Here is a 14432-nt window from a genome sequence, read left to right as displayed (position 1 = left end):
GGGGGTCAGCAGCAGCGAAAACAGCCCCGCAGTGTTTCAAAGCTGAAAGCCCGTGCCAAGCTGCTGAAGGTGAATGAGTCGGGTAGAGAGAGGCTGTCTCGTTGCATTTCTCAGTTATTGGCTTACCCTGCCCTGGGCACACTGCCATCCCTCTCTGCAACACCAAGCTCCTGTTTCCTCCATCTCCAGAGCCATTGAGCTACTCTGAGCACGTCCCGCCCTCCCTTGTGTCTCTCTGGGTCAGATTTGGGTCAAGGTTATTTGAACTTTCCAGATTCGTGGTTGACTAACAGGATTGCTTAAAGCAAAGCCCAGATACCAAGAGGTGAAAAGTTGCTGGCTTCTCTTTGCTTTTTGGATTTTGTATGAGTGGGGATAGCTGGGATGGAGTGTGCTGGAGAGCCTTGCTTCTCTGGCACAGCAGAGCTCTTCGGTGCTGCAGTGAGGGCATGGATGTGCAGGAGTCATCAAAACTGATGGCAATAAGGTCCTTACGCTAAGATGCTAATTTTCTTGAGCAAGTGCAAAAGCACACATAGAGCCAGAGAACAGCTCTGCTGTGGTGTAGAGCACTCAGGATCAGTATACTATGCCAGCTGTGGTTGAGAGCTGAGGCTCAGGGGAAGACAAATCTCTCCAGAAAGTCTAGTTTGGTTAAAGGAGATGCAGGTTCATTGCTCCAGCCCCTTCTGCTGTTAATGGGTTGTCTGATGCCACTATTAATGAAGCAAACGTCAGATCCAGAAGGTCTTACGTAGAGTCTAGCTCTTCATTAACCTTCCTTAATTGGGATGGAGCAGGAAGAAAGTTGCCTTGTGCTCGGGCTCTTCTCTTCCTTCCTATGGAGACACTTCTAGACAGTAAAAATGGATGGGGAGCCCATGCTGGTGCTGTGAAAGCAGGTCATACCCACATCTTCCTTGTGCAAGCTCTGGGTATGGTCACCTGGCTTCGCATGAAAAGGCAGAGGAAGTGCCCCTTAAGGCTTTCCAGTTATTTTAGAGGGAGATAATAATAGGTAGGAAAAAGGAATTCACCTCATCTGGGTAGACCTTCTCCTGTATTAAGGGGAGGGGGGGAAGAATAAAAGGGGTGAAATCTTTTGCCTAAGGTCCCAGTGTTAGTGGCAGAGTAGGAAATGTCTCAGTGTGGGTAAGTGTTAAGAATGCAAAGGGAATAAATGTCCATTTACCACTCACACTGCGGACTGAAAGCTCTAATCTGGGCATTTTTCTCCTCTGAAGGCTGGTCTGTGCACTCAGCTCAGGGGGTAGTTTGGAAAGAGAAATGTAAGGAATAGGAATGAAATGGGACTGGTTTCCAAGGGCAAATGTCTGTGCATCTCTTTTGTCTGGTCTAGCTAGAAGCCTCACTTCAGGGTTGGTGCTGTGCATTCAAACGACAAGTTTGTCTTTTCAAATCCTGTTAAGAAATGTCTTAAACACTGGAGGGGAGATGTCCTAACACGGGAAACCAGGCTTGTGCTCGTGGCTTTCTAAAAAACCAAATTTCAGCAACGCCAATGCAGTTGAGATGTTTGACCTAGTGCATCTGGGGGCTGTGTCCTTCGGAGGGTTTCTGTTGCCGTTTTTTTAAGCGTGGCCCTGTGTGCAGTGACAAAATCACATAAATATGGGGGGGAAAAAACCCCTCAAATCTTGCAACAGGCCGTCTGTGTGTGGGTTAAAGAAGGAGTACATGAGGGAGGACATGCAGGGAGTGGATGGTGATGTAGAAGTTGGGATGAAGAAAGGGCAGGTTCTCCACTGTGGGAAGCAGAGCACCACGGTGAGTCAAGGAGCCAGGGCTCTGAGCCAAGACTGCCTTGGAACAGGGGCTGGGGGAAGCTGGTGGATGAGCTCCCTTCTCAGTGGGCCAGGAGATGCCTTGCTGGTGCATGATCTCCACTGCTTGCCATCAACCAACTGCAGAGAGAGGCCTTGGGTAGATGCTGCTGGAGATGCAGGTTTTCTCACCTCGGGCAGTTCCGTGAAAGAAAAAGCATCAAGGTGCTGCTGGCTTTGGAGAAGCCCCGCAGAGTCCTGCATCTTTGTACCAGGTGGCCTCAAATCACTGCAATGCACAAAGCCCCAGAAAGCTCTGATCTGCCTCAGTGCTCAGCATCATCAAAGCACCAGGCAGGCGCTGGGAAGCTGGCTGCCTCCAGAGCTTGTGTGCAGGGTGGGTGCTTTGTGATCCTCTCATTGCCTGTGCTGCTGGGGGGAAAAACACATCAGCAAGGACTTTATCAGCTGGGCTGGAAACCGTCCTCCTTGCACTGCTCCTTGATGCTCGTTGCATCCCGCTTGAACATCCCTGCAGGATGGAGAGGGGGGAAACACGGTGCTGGTGGGGTGGAGGGTTCCCATCTGCAGCTCAAATCCTACGGGGGAGCTAATGAAGTACTTTGTAGTCCTTCTGAATAACTGGAAGTGTATTTATAGCCAGGGTCAGGATGTCTACTGCTAATGGGATGCACACAGGGCCTCAATCATATGAGTCAGTGTTGGCATTCTTCACTCAACTGAGACGTGTTTGTGGCTGTTAGTGGCACGCAAGGGCTTCAGTAAGGAGGAAAATAAATAAAAGCTCTGGGATGCATTGTTGGGAGAGTTGGTGGTTTGAATAGACAGCATAAAAAGCCTTGAGGGGGTAATGGAGGTGCACAGAGGGAAGGAGACTTGTGCCAGGTCGCAGCAGAGGTGGGTACTGGGCGCAGGATGGATGCATATGGGGAGCTGCATTCATCATCTCTCCTCCTTGCTGTCAGAAATGCACGGAGGTAGCAAAGCACAGCGTGGGGGTCTCGGAGGTTGTGTCACCAGGAGGTTCATGTGGATTTGGTTAGGGGCGTGAAATAGCGATGCTGGTAAGAGTGCTCCCGTGCCATTCATCACTGTCTGGATGGAGGGCTGTGGGAGATGGGTGAAGCCAGCTGACAGCCCCGGTTGGTAGCTGTAACACAGGAGTGAGTAATGACAAGTGAAATCCCACCTAATGCACAGCCCTGTTTCCCCCCGCCCCTGCCCACCACACGCATTTTTCTACTCAATCCTATCCACTGCTTAGCACCTGCAACACCTCCAGCCCTGGAAATGGGCTGGGGCTGCTTGTCAGCTGCTGTGAGAAATGCCCTTCATTCCTACTTGGAGCTCCTGTTCCTGGGCAGAGTCATTTGTTTCTCCAACAGAGGATTTTTTGGTGGGTCTCCCGTGCCAAGATTATGTCAAAAAGGAGGTAGGGGAGCAGGCGAATTTGGAAGACAGATGTCTCACCTGCTATGTCATGTTAGTGTCAAGGCATAGAGATCAGTGTGAAAGGATATTAAGCTGGGAAATGCAAGGAACGGGGGAGAAAAATAAGGTGCAGACATACAAAAAAAAAAAAGGTGTTGTCACACTGTCTGCTTGTTTGATGCAGAAGGCTTGGAGCGGCTCCGTAGCAGCTGACAAACACTGCATGCTGGGCTGCTGTTTGGGCTGTTTTTTTAGTATAAGGGCCACTTGAAGGCAGGAAACAGTATTGTTGCTTGAGGATGGATGCCTTCTGCCAAACACATGTGATCTGGCAAGGTCATGAGCTTTTGGTGAGCAATATCCTTTGTATTCATCCAGCCTGGCCAGGAGGAGTGAAATTCAGGGCTGGCTGAACATGGGAAACTGGGTTAAATAGGGACCATTTGCATTGAAAAAGAGAAGTGGCAGGGGCTGGTGGGTGGGTGGATGTACCTCTGCCTCGTAGGAGGAACATCCTCTGCCTGCAGCCCCACAGGGGGACTGAGTGGGTTTACGTGCATGTGTCTCATGCTCTGGGATTGACTAACAAGGTGTTACCTCTCTAACCTCCAGCAGGCAACCAGGGAAAGTGCATTTTGCTCAGAGCAACATCTTTGGCTGATGGGTATGGAGGCAGCTGGATGTGGGCAGGCGTTTTGGGTCTCTTATTTCTGAGTGGGCAGATGAAACGAGGGGTTCTCAACCTGAGAAAACCAAACCCTCAACAAAAAACATTGAAATTCCCTTTGGGTTGCATTCTTCAACTGCCAGCTGTGGCTTAAACAAGGAAAGGACAAAACCCTTCGTTTCCCTCTTGCTATTCCTACATTTGGTGTTCTGCTTTGCTTGGTTCCTGCTGGACAGTCTGTGAGGCCTCGGTGTTCTCCTCCATGGGCTCTGGGCAGATGGAGCATGTCTAAACCTCTGTAAGCAGCAATGGCAAGGTCCGGAGAGCAGCAATCTCCTGGAAGCAGAAGCAGCTTTGAACAGCTCCAACAAGCAGAGTAAATCCATCAGATGTCTACCAAGTAGACTGAAATCAGGTCAAGAGGTAGGATATAGGCTTGAGGGAAGGTCGTGGCGGGGATGCTGTGGTAGCCATTACTTCTAACCATGTGCTTTGTGGGTGATGAATTATAGGGAGGAAGATGTTCTGAGCTAAGAAGGCAAGCTTTGGAGAAGCCCAGGGCAGTGCTGAGCGGAGAGGCTGGGTCCTGGGGCTCTGGCTCTTCTGAAGTGCAAGGCTGCTTGACTTCGTGGCTTTTATGAAGCTCTTGTACAAGTAATCAGCAGTAAACCAGGCTCCAGCCCAAATTACTGTCAGTCTTGTGCATGCTATGTGGAACAGCTTCTGCTTGGCACAGGAGGGAAAATTTATGTCCTGCCCTGAGGGACTCTGAGTCTCAGTTTTGGGAATGAAGCTGCTGGAGCCAGAAGCTTGAACAGCCTTGAGGTACCGTAGTACAACATCAAACAGCAGTTTAAAACATCTTGGGTAGGAAACCAGTTGGAGCTGGGCTAGGGCAGTCAAACTGGCTGAAACTAGGTGGTATACAAAGGTCACATTTGTGGCTTTTTCCTCTCTCTGGTCTGTTGCTGGACCACGAAAGCCTCTGAGAAATTTGCCCCTAATTAGCAAGAGGCCTGTCGAACAAACAGCCGTTGAGCCCATGGGTCTCCACTGGCTCGTGTTGTGCAGCCTCCAGCGGAGGGGTGTGTGACACAAACATCTCTCAGATGAAATGGTTTCTATTTCCGGCTCGGAGGTAGCTGTGATCAGCTCCGAGTCAAGGTCGGGGATGTTCGGTAAGCACAAGGTCACTGAAACGAAGCAGTCCATCACGGTTAAGCATTGAGGGTGCCACACTGCTACTCAAAATGCTGTTGAGTCCAGAGGAATTGACAGCAGGAGATGTCAGCAGGGGTCTATGACAGCATGAGTTTATTTCACAAACACTAACAGCACCAAGAGCAGAAGCAGTAGCCGTGCTCGTATCTGGTCTGTGGTTGCACTGTGGAAAAAAGCTGATGCATCTGTGTGTTAGAAGTTATACACTTAAATGAGAATAACTTGAGTTATTTTCTGGCTTTAATTTCTTTAAGCCATGATCCAGTAACTAAGTACACATGCTTAGCTCTAAGTAAGCAGTATGACTTGTGAGCTTAGTGAAGTATTTGCAAGACTGGGGCAGAAAACCCACCTAAAACCCACTTCAGGGGTGTGACAGCACTGATTTGTGCTCAGGCACTTCATCACTAGCTAGGGACGAACACAAGACCGATACTCAAAGCCTGTGGTGTAGTCATTTATATTCAGGTAGTCTTATTAATGCCACAAGACCTGCTCTTTGCACAAATGCTTGTTGCTATCTGAGTGTTTCAGCATTCAGATTCTGAAGAAAGTCTTGTGTTGCTGCTTAACCCATGGGACAGACTCGCACAGGCCGGCTGGTGATGAAAGCATCGTGCCAGTGACTGGATATAGATCATGTGTGTCATGAGGGGACACCATGTGATGAGGAGAAATGGCTCCATAGGAAAAGGTTTTCCCCCTCTTGTTACTCAAGGCTATAAAAAGTTGCCCTGACCCAGGTTTTTCCTTGCATGTAGCCTCTGGTCTGGTGTCTGCCTTGGATAAATGGAGCCTGAATATACATAAGGGTAAGGAAGAGGAATAATTAGTGATCTGAAGATATTTATAATGACTTTGCTCTTCATCTCCCCTCCCTGCAGCCATGCATGTGACCCAGGCTCTGCACTGGATAGACTTGTTATTGTAGTGCCTTGGTCACGGTGGATGCTGCTGACACATGATGGAAAGATGTCAGGATGACCATCAAAGCTGGCTTTTCACAGGGAGCCCTTGTCTGCACCGAGTCCTTTGGACTGACATGAAATGAATTTGGGTCAGCAGGGAGGAAACCTTAAATGGGCAAGATAAATTATAAAGCCTTCTGGTCATTAGATAAAATAGTGTAGTAGAAAAAGCCCCACAAACACAGGGGTCTTTGCTAGACCATGAGGTGGATTATTAGACTGACACATGCATAGGGATGCACATGATGGGGTGTAGAGGGATAACAGAGGCCATGTCTTGAAGGCACTTGGGGAATAGGCAGATGGGGTGAAGCCCCTCTGCCCATGTGGCTTTAGGCAAAGTCCTTCCCTTGGAGAGAAAACACTGGGCATGGGCAGCTGAGTTAAACCGCTAAAATTCAAATATGTCTCTATGTGTGGCTCCAGGAAACCTCATTTTATTATTTATGACCGTATTTTCCAGATGGGTGATGGAATCTACTTTTTCCTCCTGCTCTGAGCACTCTTCTCTACAGCCCAGCACCAGTCAGTGATGCCCATCCCAAGTCCACCCAAATAAGCCAAAAGGCTTACTTCTATGTATTTCTCAGCATATTACCGCTTTCTGTCTTATCTCTGACCCCTCCCCCTGGGCCAGATCACTTTGCTGTGCATTGTTTAAGGTTCATATCCAGGCAATAAAATAATTTTCCCTCTTAACAAAAAAAAAAAGGCAAAAATAAAGGAGAAAGATGTCTTTATCTCCTGTTCCGTTGGGGAGCATGAGATACCCCCACCTCCTGGATACCTGTGTGAGGCTCTTCATCGCAGCATGCTGTTACACGTGCAGCTGGTGGAGATCGGTGCTTGCAGGGAAGATAAGGAACCGAGTCTCCGGGGTTGTAAATTATAACTGTGCTTGCAAACGGGCTGGCTGGTGAAGCAGCATACTCGAATATGTGAACTGGAGCCAGGCAGATTTATGCCACGGGCTGAGGGTGCCAGATTTGCTCGGTTTTGCTCTGGTGCCACTGAGGCATGCCTAGCCCCAGGAGAAAAGCTATTCAACAACTCCCCGGCCTTCAAATTTCCAAGGTCAGCCATGTGCTGCCACCCTTGCTTTCGCTTGGGTGGTTAGTGATAAATGTCAAGCGAAGAAGCTGCCGCTGCGCTTGTGGGCAGGAAGGCTTTGTCCTCAAGAAAAACCTTCCTGACGGTGCTCAGGATATAGGGTGTAGTCCTCCTTGTATAGGAGACCCTTTTCTGATTATTTTTGGCATGCTCTGCTGCTGTAGCTCCTGTGTAAGCAGTGGGTACCTCTGTGCTTAGAGAAGACCTCAGTGAAGAAAATAGAGGAGGCACTGATGGGTCACTTGAGACGAGCTAGCTGGATGAGGTGTGCTCCAAGCCAGTTATCCCTTGCAGGCAGGAATGGTGAGGCAATGCAGCTGCTGGTTTCCATATGCATGAAACTCTCCAGCCTTTGGAATATGTAGCTTAGTTAAATATAACACTGCTAGCATCACTCTCCCAGCTTGTAACGTGCTTTTTCATCTCTTCGCACGATCTCGCATTGAAGGTGTGCCAGGAGACACGCATCCTCCCTGGGGGAGGATAGGAAGCTCTCAGAGCTATCTCAGATGCCAGCGTTAGAATCCTATAAATAGATGTTTTGGATCCTCCTGAAATAAATCATGGACGTAAACGGTGCTGGATCATATCCAAGAGTGGTTCTCCAGAGCTGATTCCTTGATGATGGAGGCTTGCAGTTGATGTTACGGTATAACCTGCAGACCCCACAGCCTTATGGATGTCAAACTGGGTCTCCAAAACCCTCAGGAAGAGAAGTTTGCCTCTTAAAATCTTTGGATTGGTAATAAATATGGATGTTGGCTTAAGCTCTACTGTGGAGTGGAGGGGTTTTAGAGGTCTGGGTATCTTGATCTGGCAGTGGAGTTGCTCATCTGGCAGTTTGGAGCCTGGTAGCCAAAGGGTAGGTGGGTCACTGGAGAGGACTATTTTAACAAGGTGAGATGACCCTCTCAATATATCCTGTATGTTGAACTCGGAGCCAAGAAATAGCACAACAGGCGCCTGACCATGTACCCCTGAATATCCTGCAGGACCCTTTGACCTAAGGGAGGGGATGCGGATTCCTTTGCTTTGCAAACATTGACTTGGCTCCCACAGCTTGCATTTGGTCAGCTTGGTGCAAATTTATCCTCACACCAGGTAGGTGTGTGAGCCCTCATGAAGAGCTAACAATGCTGTGTGCTGTCCTGCTCAAGCTCTTGTGTTACAAACAAGTCAGGACTGAACACAGAAGCTACAATACTTGGCTCCACTGCTCTCTTCCCTATCTGTGCGCCCTTGTCTTCAAGAAACACAACTGGACCTAAAACTTCTCCCTAGGCTTGATTTAAAACCCACTTCACTGCAGTGTTGAGAAGAGCTATTGCCTTCTTCAGGGTTTCCTCTGAAATTAGGAATGAAGTCTGTTGTAGAGACACTTAAGGGAGTGCAAAGGGGCTTGTAGGAGCATCTGTTCCCCCTCCTGGCCCTCTCCAGGCTACGGTCACTGTTCTTCCTGGGTTGCTGGAGCAGACCAAGTTGCTTTTTCCTGGAGTGCATCCCAGCTGGGCTCCCCATGTCTACCTGGCCTTGGCTATGGGGTGAACTTGTCTGTAGCAGCTTATCTGTGGTCCCTTCTCTAGGCTGCCCTGGAGAGTCTTCTCTTATTGAGTGACCCCCTTTGCACTGGAACAGCGAGTACAGAATTGTCCCAAAATGTTACATACCTGCCCTGACCCACTGCTCTGCCGGAGGCTGCTTCAGGGCTGGCTTTCCATTGGAGGTTCCCATCGAGTCAGGAAAGAAGAGCCAAAGTGACCATTGCTTTCAAGATGACCAATAACTTGATAGTTGGGCCAATAGCCCTGCCAGTTAAAAAGAGAAAGAGATGGCCTTTAGAAATCTCCAGACAAGACCAACTGTGCGTGAATTTTTTCCCCTCTCTGACTATCCCAGGTGACACCATCTCTCCTTTCATGTTGCACAGAGATGCCCTTTGATTCTCATCTACCTGGCTGTGCCTCATCAATTTGCAAAGCTGTATTTCTCTTTAAGCTTCCCATTCCTTGTATTTAATTTTATTTTAGTGCTCGTTTTCCCTCTAGAGAACATCTGCAGTGACGTTGTGTCTTTTTTTTTTTTTTTTTTTCCCCCCCTCTGACGGCTTTGGAAGATGAGTGTAATGGGTTAACTGTTTTCTGGCTGCTTAAAAATGAAAATAGATGGATAAATTAGCAGTGAGGTACATGACACTGAGGAGGAGGAGTATTTCTGCATGCTCACTTAACAGCAGCAAGTGTTATCTTGTTCCTAAACATGGTTTTGAGTGGGTTGATAAGAAGAATATGCCACTGAGTAAGCACTGAGCCTTGTCAAATAGTGATTTCCAATACAAGCTACATGATGGCAGACTAAGGCAAGCTATTGCCTGTGAAAAGGCTTATTAGTATGCTGTGAGGTGCTCTTTCTGACAACTTCTGGGCTGAATGGGGCTCTTGGGAGGGATGAAATCACAAAACGTACTGTGCATGGGGTCTCATGGTCCTCTAAATCAGCCTCACCCTGCTAGAGCTGAGGGTCACATCATAAATTGGCCAAAATTCACTTTTTTTTTTTTACAGCTGTACTCTGCCCTTTCCTTTGTATATGGGGTGAATAGCATTAGGAAATGAGTGTTCTTCTCCCTCGTGGAGTGGAAGAGGGAATGAGGGTCTTGGTGTCACCAGAGGTTTGGGCTGTGGTGGGACACAAAAATTACTGTGTGACTTCCAAGATTTTTTGGCAGTATAGTTTTACTGCCCAACCTGAGCCTCGAGGGTGTCCTTTTGTACCTTCAAGCTTTTCCTGCAAAAACATACAATCCTTCACTGCGGCAGTAATAAATCTTAGAAAAACACCGCTATAGTAAAACTGAAAGAAGAAAACTTCTGAAGGATCCAAGCTGCAAATAGAGTAGGAGAAAATACGCATGGAAGAGAGGAAAAAAACCCCAAATTGCCATGTGTCTTCTGGTCTCATGCTGCTTATAGATGGAAATAGTGGTGGGAGAGGGAGGGAAAAGAAAAAAAGTCCCCTTTTTAGCGTTTGCACTCAAGCGAGAAGCCACTAGATGGCAAGAACACTCTGCCAGCTGTTGGCAGCTGTGACAGCTGACAGACACTGTGAAGATGCTCAGAACGGTGACCTTTCTTTTTTTTGCGGGGTTGGGGGGACATTCTGAGCCACATTTGATGTCAGGGTGTGTCTTCCCCTCGAGCACTGTCTGAGTGCATCCAGCCCGTAACTGCGATAGTGTTAAAAACTGTGTTTTTAGTGTCTCCAAGACGTGCGTGGGAGGGCTGGGGTCAAAGCCGTGTTTTAACTTCTCTGCTCAGTCCAATGCTTACCTGGGCAGGGAGAAATCTTCATCTGATGTTGCAACTTGTCATAGTGGCTGACAAAAAAAGGCCTTTGGGGGAAGCTGCAGTGATGGAGGGATAGTCTGTGGCTTGGTCAGTGGTCTCAGCCAACCTCAAAATGTCTTTTCGTGCTTATTCTTGGGCTGCCTGATTATTTCTTCTTTCCTCCTTTCATTGTTTTTCTCTGTCTTTAGGGGAAATCCTCACTTAAATCACAAATATCACTCTGCTAATGAAACTGGCCCCAGTAAAGGCTTTGGAAGCATCTGTGGCAAGAAGCAGGTCAAGCTCTGCTTTAGGGTCCTACCCATCTGCAGGAGACCTCCTGACTGAGTTGGGCTGGTTTTATTCAACTATATACCCTGTTTATAAAGTTTAGTACCCCTGAGGGTGGAAAAGAGCATCAGCCCAGGTCTTCCAGCCTCGCCTGTTGCTCCAAAAGCTTGGTGGCAAAGTGCTTCAACCCAGGGCTGGGGAGTACAAGGAGTTTGGTTAAAAGACACCTTGACCTTGGTAGTGTTTTATCCAGGGCCTGTGTTACTCTGGGGGCAGGATCCACAGCGTCTGCAGGGAGTGAACCACAGCTGGTATCCACTTCCCTCTGGAAAAGAGACCTGTGTCTTTATTTTTCCCAATGCAGGAAGGTGCTTTGGAGCTTGCCCTGAGGGTACGCCCCAAGCTGGGTCCCTCTCTTACACCCCACAATGTCCTTGGGGAAATGCAGGGGATGCACAGCATTTTCTCTTCCTCTGAGACTGGTGAGAGCAATTGAATTTTCAGACATCTCTTTGAGGCATATTCATTTCCCACTAAGGGCAAGCACTGATGTGTGGAAGGGGATGGTGTGGGTTTGTGTACTTATAAACTACTGAAGGCCTCTCCCATCCATCCTCCCTGCTCTTTGTTGGCCATGAATTCCCACTACTGCAACACTTTATTGCACCATAAGCAGGCAGGTGGCTGCCCCTTTTACAACCCTTATAACATCACGTCTCCTGGTCTCCATCCTTTTACGCATCTCCAAGGAATGGAAACGCAGGTTTTGGCTTAAAATTACTTTGGCCAAATGCTAATAAATGGCACCCAGGAGTCACCGCTGAGGGCGTGGACTGGAACTGAGGGGTGTGGAGAAGAAAACTGGATGCTCAACACGGAAGTGACAAACATCTGTGTTGCTGAGTTGCTTTGCCATCCTTTGTGTTGGCTGTGGGAGAGGGAGATGAGAGTGTTGCAGAGCTCCAGGGGCACCAGGGCTGGGAGGAAGGAAACAAAGCAGCTGTGTTTTGGGAGGGGTCCAGAGCTGAGAGTACCTGGGGGTTTGGGCTTCCCTGTGCCACGGGTAAAAGGTCTGCCCTTGACTGGCACTCATCCATCCAGGGGCTCTCCACGTGGCTGCATAGCTGCTGGGTATCCTCTGATGCTCAATTACCTCTGCAAGCAGGAGTTCACTGGTGAGTGCAGAAAGGCTGCAGGTATGGATTTAGACTACTTCTGCGGCTGATCTCTGAAGTCCAGTACTCGCTTTTAATGATTTCTCCGCTGTCAGAGCTCTCGTCGGAGCGCGCTCCTCTCAGTGCTGCGCGCGGGAGTTCATTATCTCGCCAGAGGGCAATGACTGAGACAAGGGAGTCAGCCGTGGGGGATCTTGGGGGGGTGGAAACTTTGCCTGTTAACTTCCACATCCTCACAGCATCCATCTGCTTCATGCTGCAGAGACCACAGTCCCCTGAATTACACTCAGCCGGGACTGCCTGGTGGTAGCTTCTGCAGGAGGTGGTCTGGGGCTGGTATCGGTGGATGCTGTTCTTCCTTTTATTATCGTTTTGGGAATGGGGAACTAGAAAACCTGATGAACATCTCGCCTACCCCGTGGGCTTCTTTGATGTCTTTACTGGGGCAAGGGGCACCCCAGCCAACCCTGGGCTGCAGCCAGCATGCTGGGAGAGTCGAGGGTGAGCAGTGTGTGAGCGCCTTGGCCTGAGGATGCCCTTTAGAGACAGGGGAAACAATTTTGGGAGCGGGTTGGGACTCATTCTCTGGTTTCTAATAGTGGGAAGGAAGAAGTGGCTGCTTGCACAGGCTGCAGCCCAGGAGGGGTCAGCACAGCCCAAGGATTGGGAGGGGAGCAGGCAGGGGATGCCCGGGCAAGGGACCAGGGGACCGCAGAATCCTTCCTGGTCCACACCACCATCACCCAGGGCATCGCTTGTACCAAACTCAGGTGTAGGGACCCACATGGGTGCCCTGTTAGGATGGTTAATGTGAGGACTACCAGTTTCCCCAGGGGAGTTCCTGCATCCCTTCGGCCCCGCGATGCAATAATTGGGTGATGGGCAAAGATGGTAACTCATAGCAGAGGTAGTGTGGGGTAGGTTGGTGATAGGGATGCTTGGCTGCTGGCTGACATTAATGCCAAACTACCCAGGGCGTGGGTTTCAAAATGCCCCTGCCTTCTAGCATCATGGCTGTGGTACCAGCACCGTTAATTACTAATTACCAGGGAGCCCTCAGCTGCCCTGGCCGAATCCTCTTGCCATGGTGCTGCTTGCCCTAGACACTGTTTCCCTCTGCCAAGCTCCAGCAAGGCTTGGGGATGGAGATCTCCATTAGGGAAGCATCCAGCAGCTGGAGAGGGCTGGGAGAGAGATGTCTCCCATCTATCCGCAGTCTGTCCGTCTGGAGGGTGGAGGGTTGAGCGTAAAGGTGTCTCTTTCTCCTCTCCCACAGATATGGGATGTGGTGATGCTGAGGTTGGGGCCTGAACAGATGGCTTGGACCATGCCAGCCCTTCGCACCAGCACTGGCTGCCAAGGACAGAGAAGTGACACAAACCAGTTGCTAATGAGTAATTAATCAGTGAAGTGTGCTGAAAACAGGAGGCTGCAGCAGATGATGGGGACTGGGGGGATGGACAAAGGGACGGTGTCCCCGGGAAGATGCAGATCAGGTGTTTGCAGCCCCCACTGATAAACCTGGGACTTGCTGCTCTGCATCCTCCTCCAGTCCTGGCTGGGCATTTGCCCATGCAGTTTGGGCCCTTTGCACGGGGCTCAAGCACAAGGTCTGGGGTGTGGTTGGGAGCAACCTCCTGCTCTGGCATCCATCCTTGCTCCGGGATTGTGTGCAAGGGATGTCAGCAGCACAGAAGGAGTTTACCTTCTTTTTTGGTGAAGCAAAACTCTGAAGGCCATGTCTTGGAGTGAGAAATGAGTAAATACCTCTGGGCTCGGCCCTTCACATGGAGGCACAGGCCTTTACCGTGACTTAGTGGTGGAAGAAAGTGTTGGAGGTGGTTTTGCCCATATCCAGATTCCCTTGCTGAGCTCTTTCAGTGCTGGGTAGATCTCTGTGAGATATGTGTTAGCCTGGCAGGGTTGAGATGGAAATTTCAATCTTCCTCGTATCCTGGTATAACGCCTTTGGAAATATCTTGCCCACCCGTTTTTCCCCTCTGATTCCAGCCGCTCATTTGCAAAGAAGTATAATGACCCTCTGAGGCTGGTTCTTCCTGCAAGCTGCTGGTTTGGGTACTCGGAATGGAGCCAGCAATGGATGAGAGGGGGCTGTAGCAGTGACTGGATACCCTGACACCCCCCGAGCATCCACCCAGATCTTTTTCATGAGCAGTGGGGATGGAGAGGCATCCTTCCCCTGCAAAGCTTTTCAGGCTAACCTGGAGCCAGCTCAGCTTTTCTTACGCTCCTTGGGTTTCGGTTCCGCTGACGTCCCTCAAGAGGCAACTCTGCACCTTCCCCGCAGCACAGAGAGGAAAAATAAAGCGGAAGGGTTGGTGCCAAGAAAGCAAAAATGTGAAGAAGGCTGTAAAGCAGAAGTGACTGGAGTGCTGAGGTGGCTCTGAGCATGTCTTGCTGACATTTAAGGGGCAGAAGTG

Source organism: Eurypyga helias, unplaced genomic scaffold (assembly GCF_000690775.1).
Source record: "Eurypyga helias isolate BGI_N326 unplaced genomic scaffold, ASM69077v1 scaffold9225, whole genome shotgun sequence".
NCBI lineage: Eukaryota > Metazoa > Chordata > Aves > Eurypygiformes > Eurypygidae > Eurypyga > Eurypyga helias.
The sequence above is the reverse complement of the archived record's forward strand: the minus strand, read 5'-3'. Positions refer to the sequence as shown.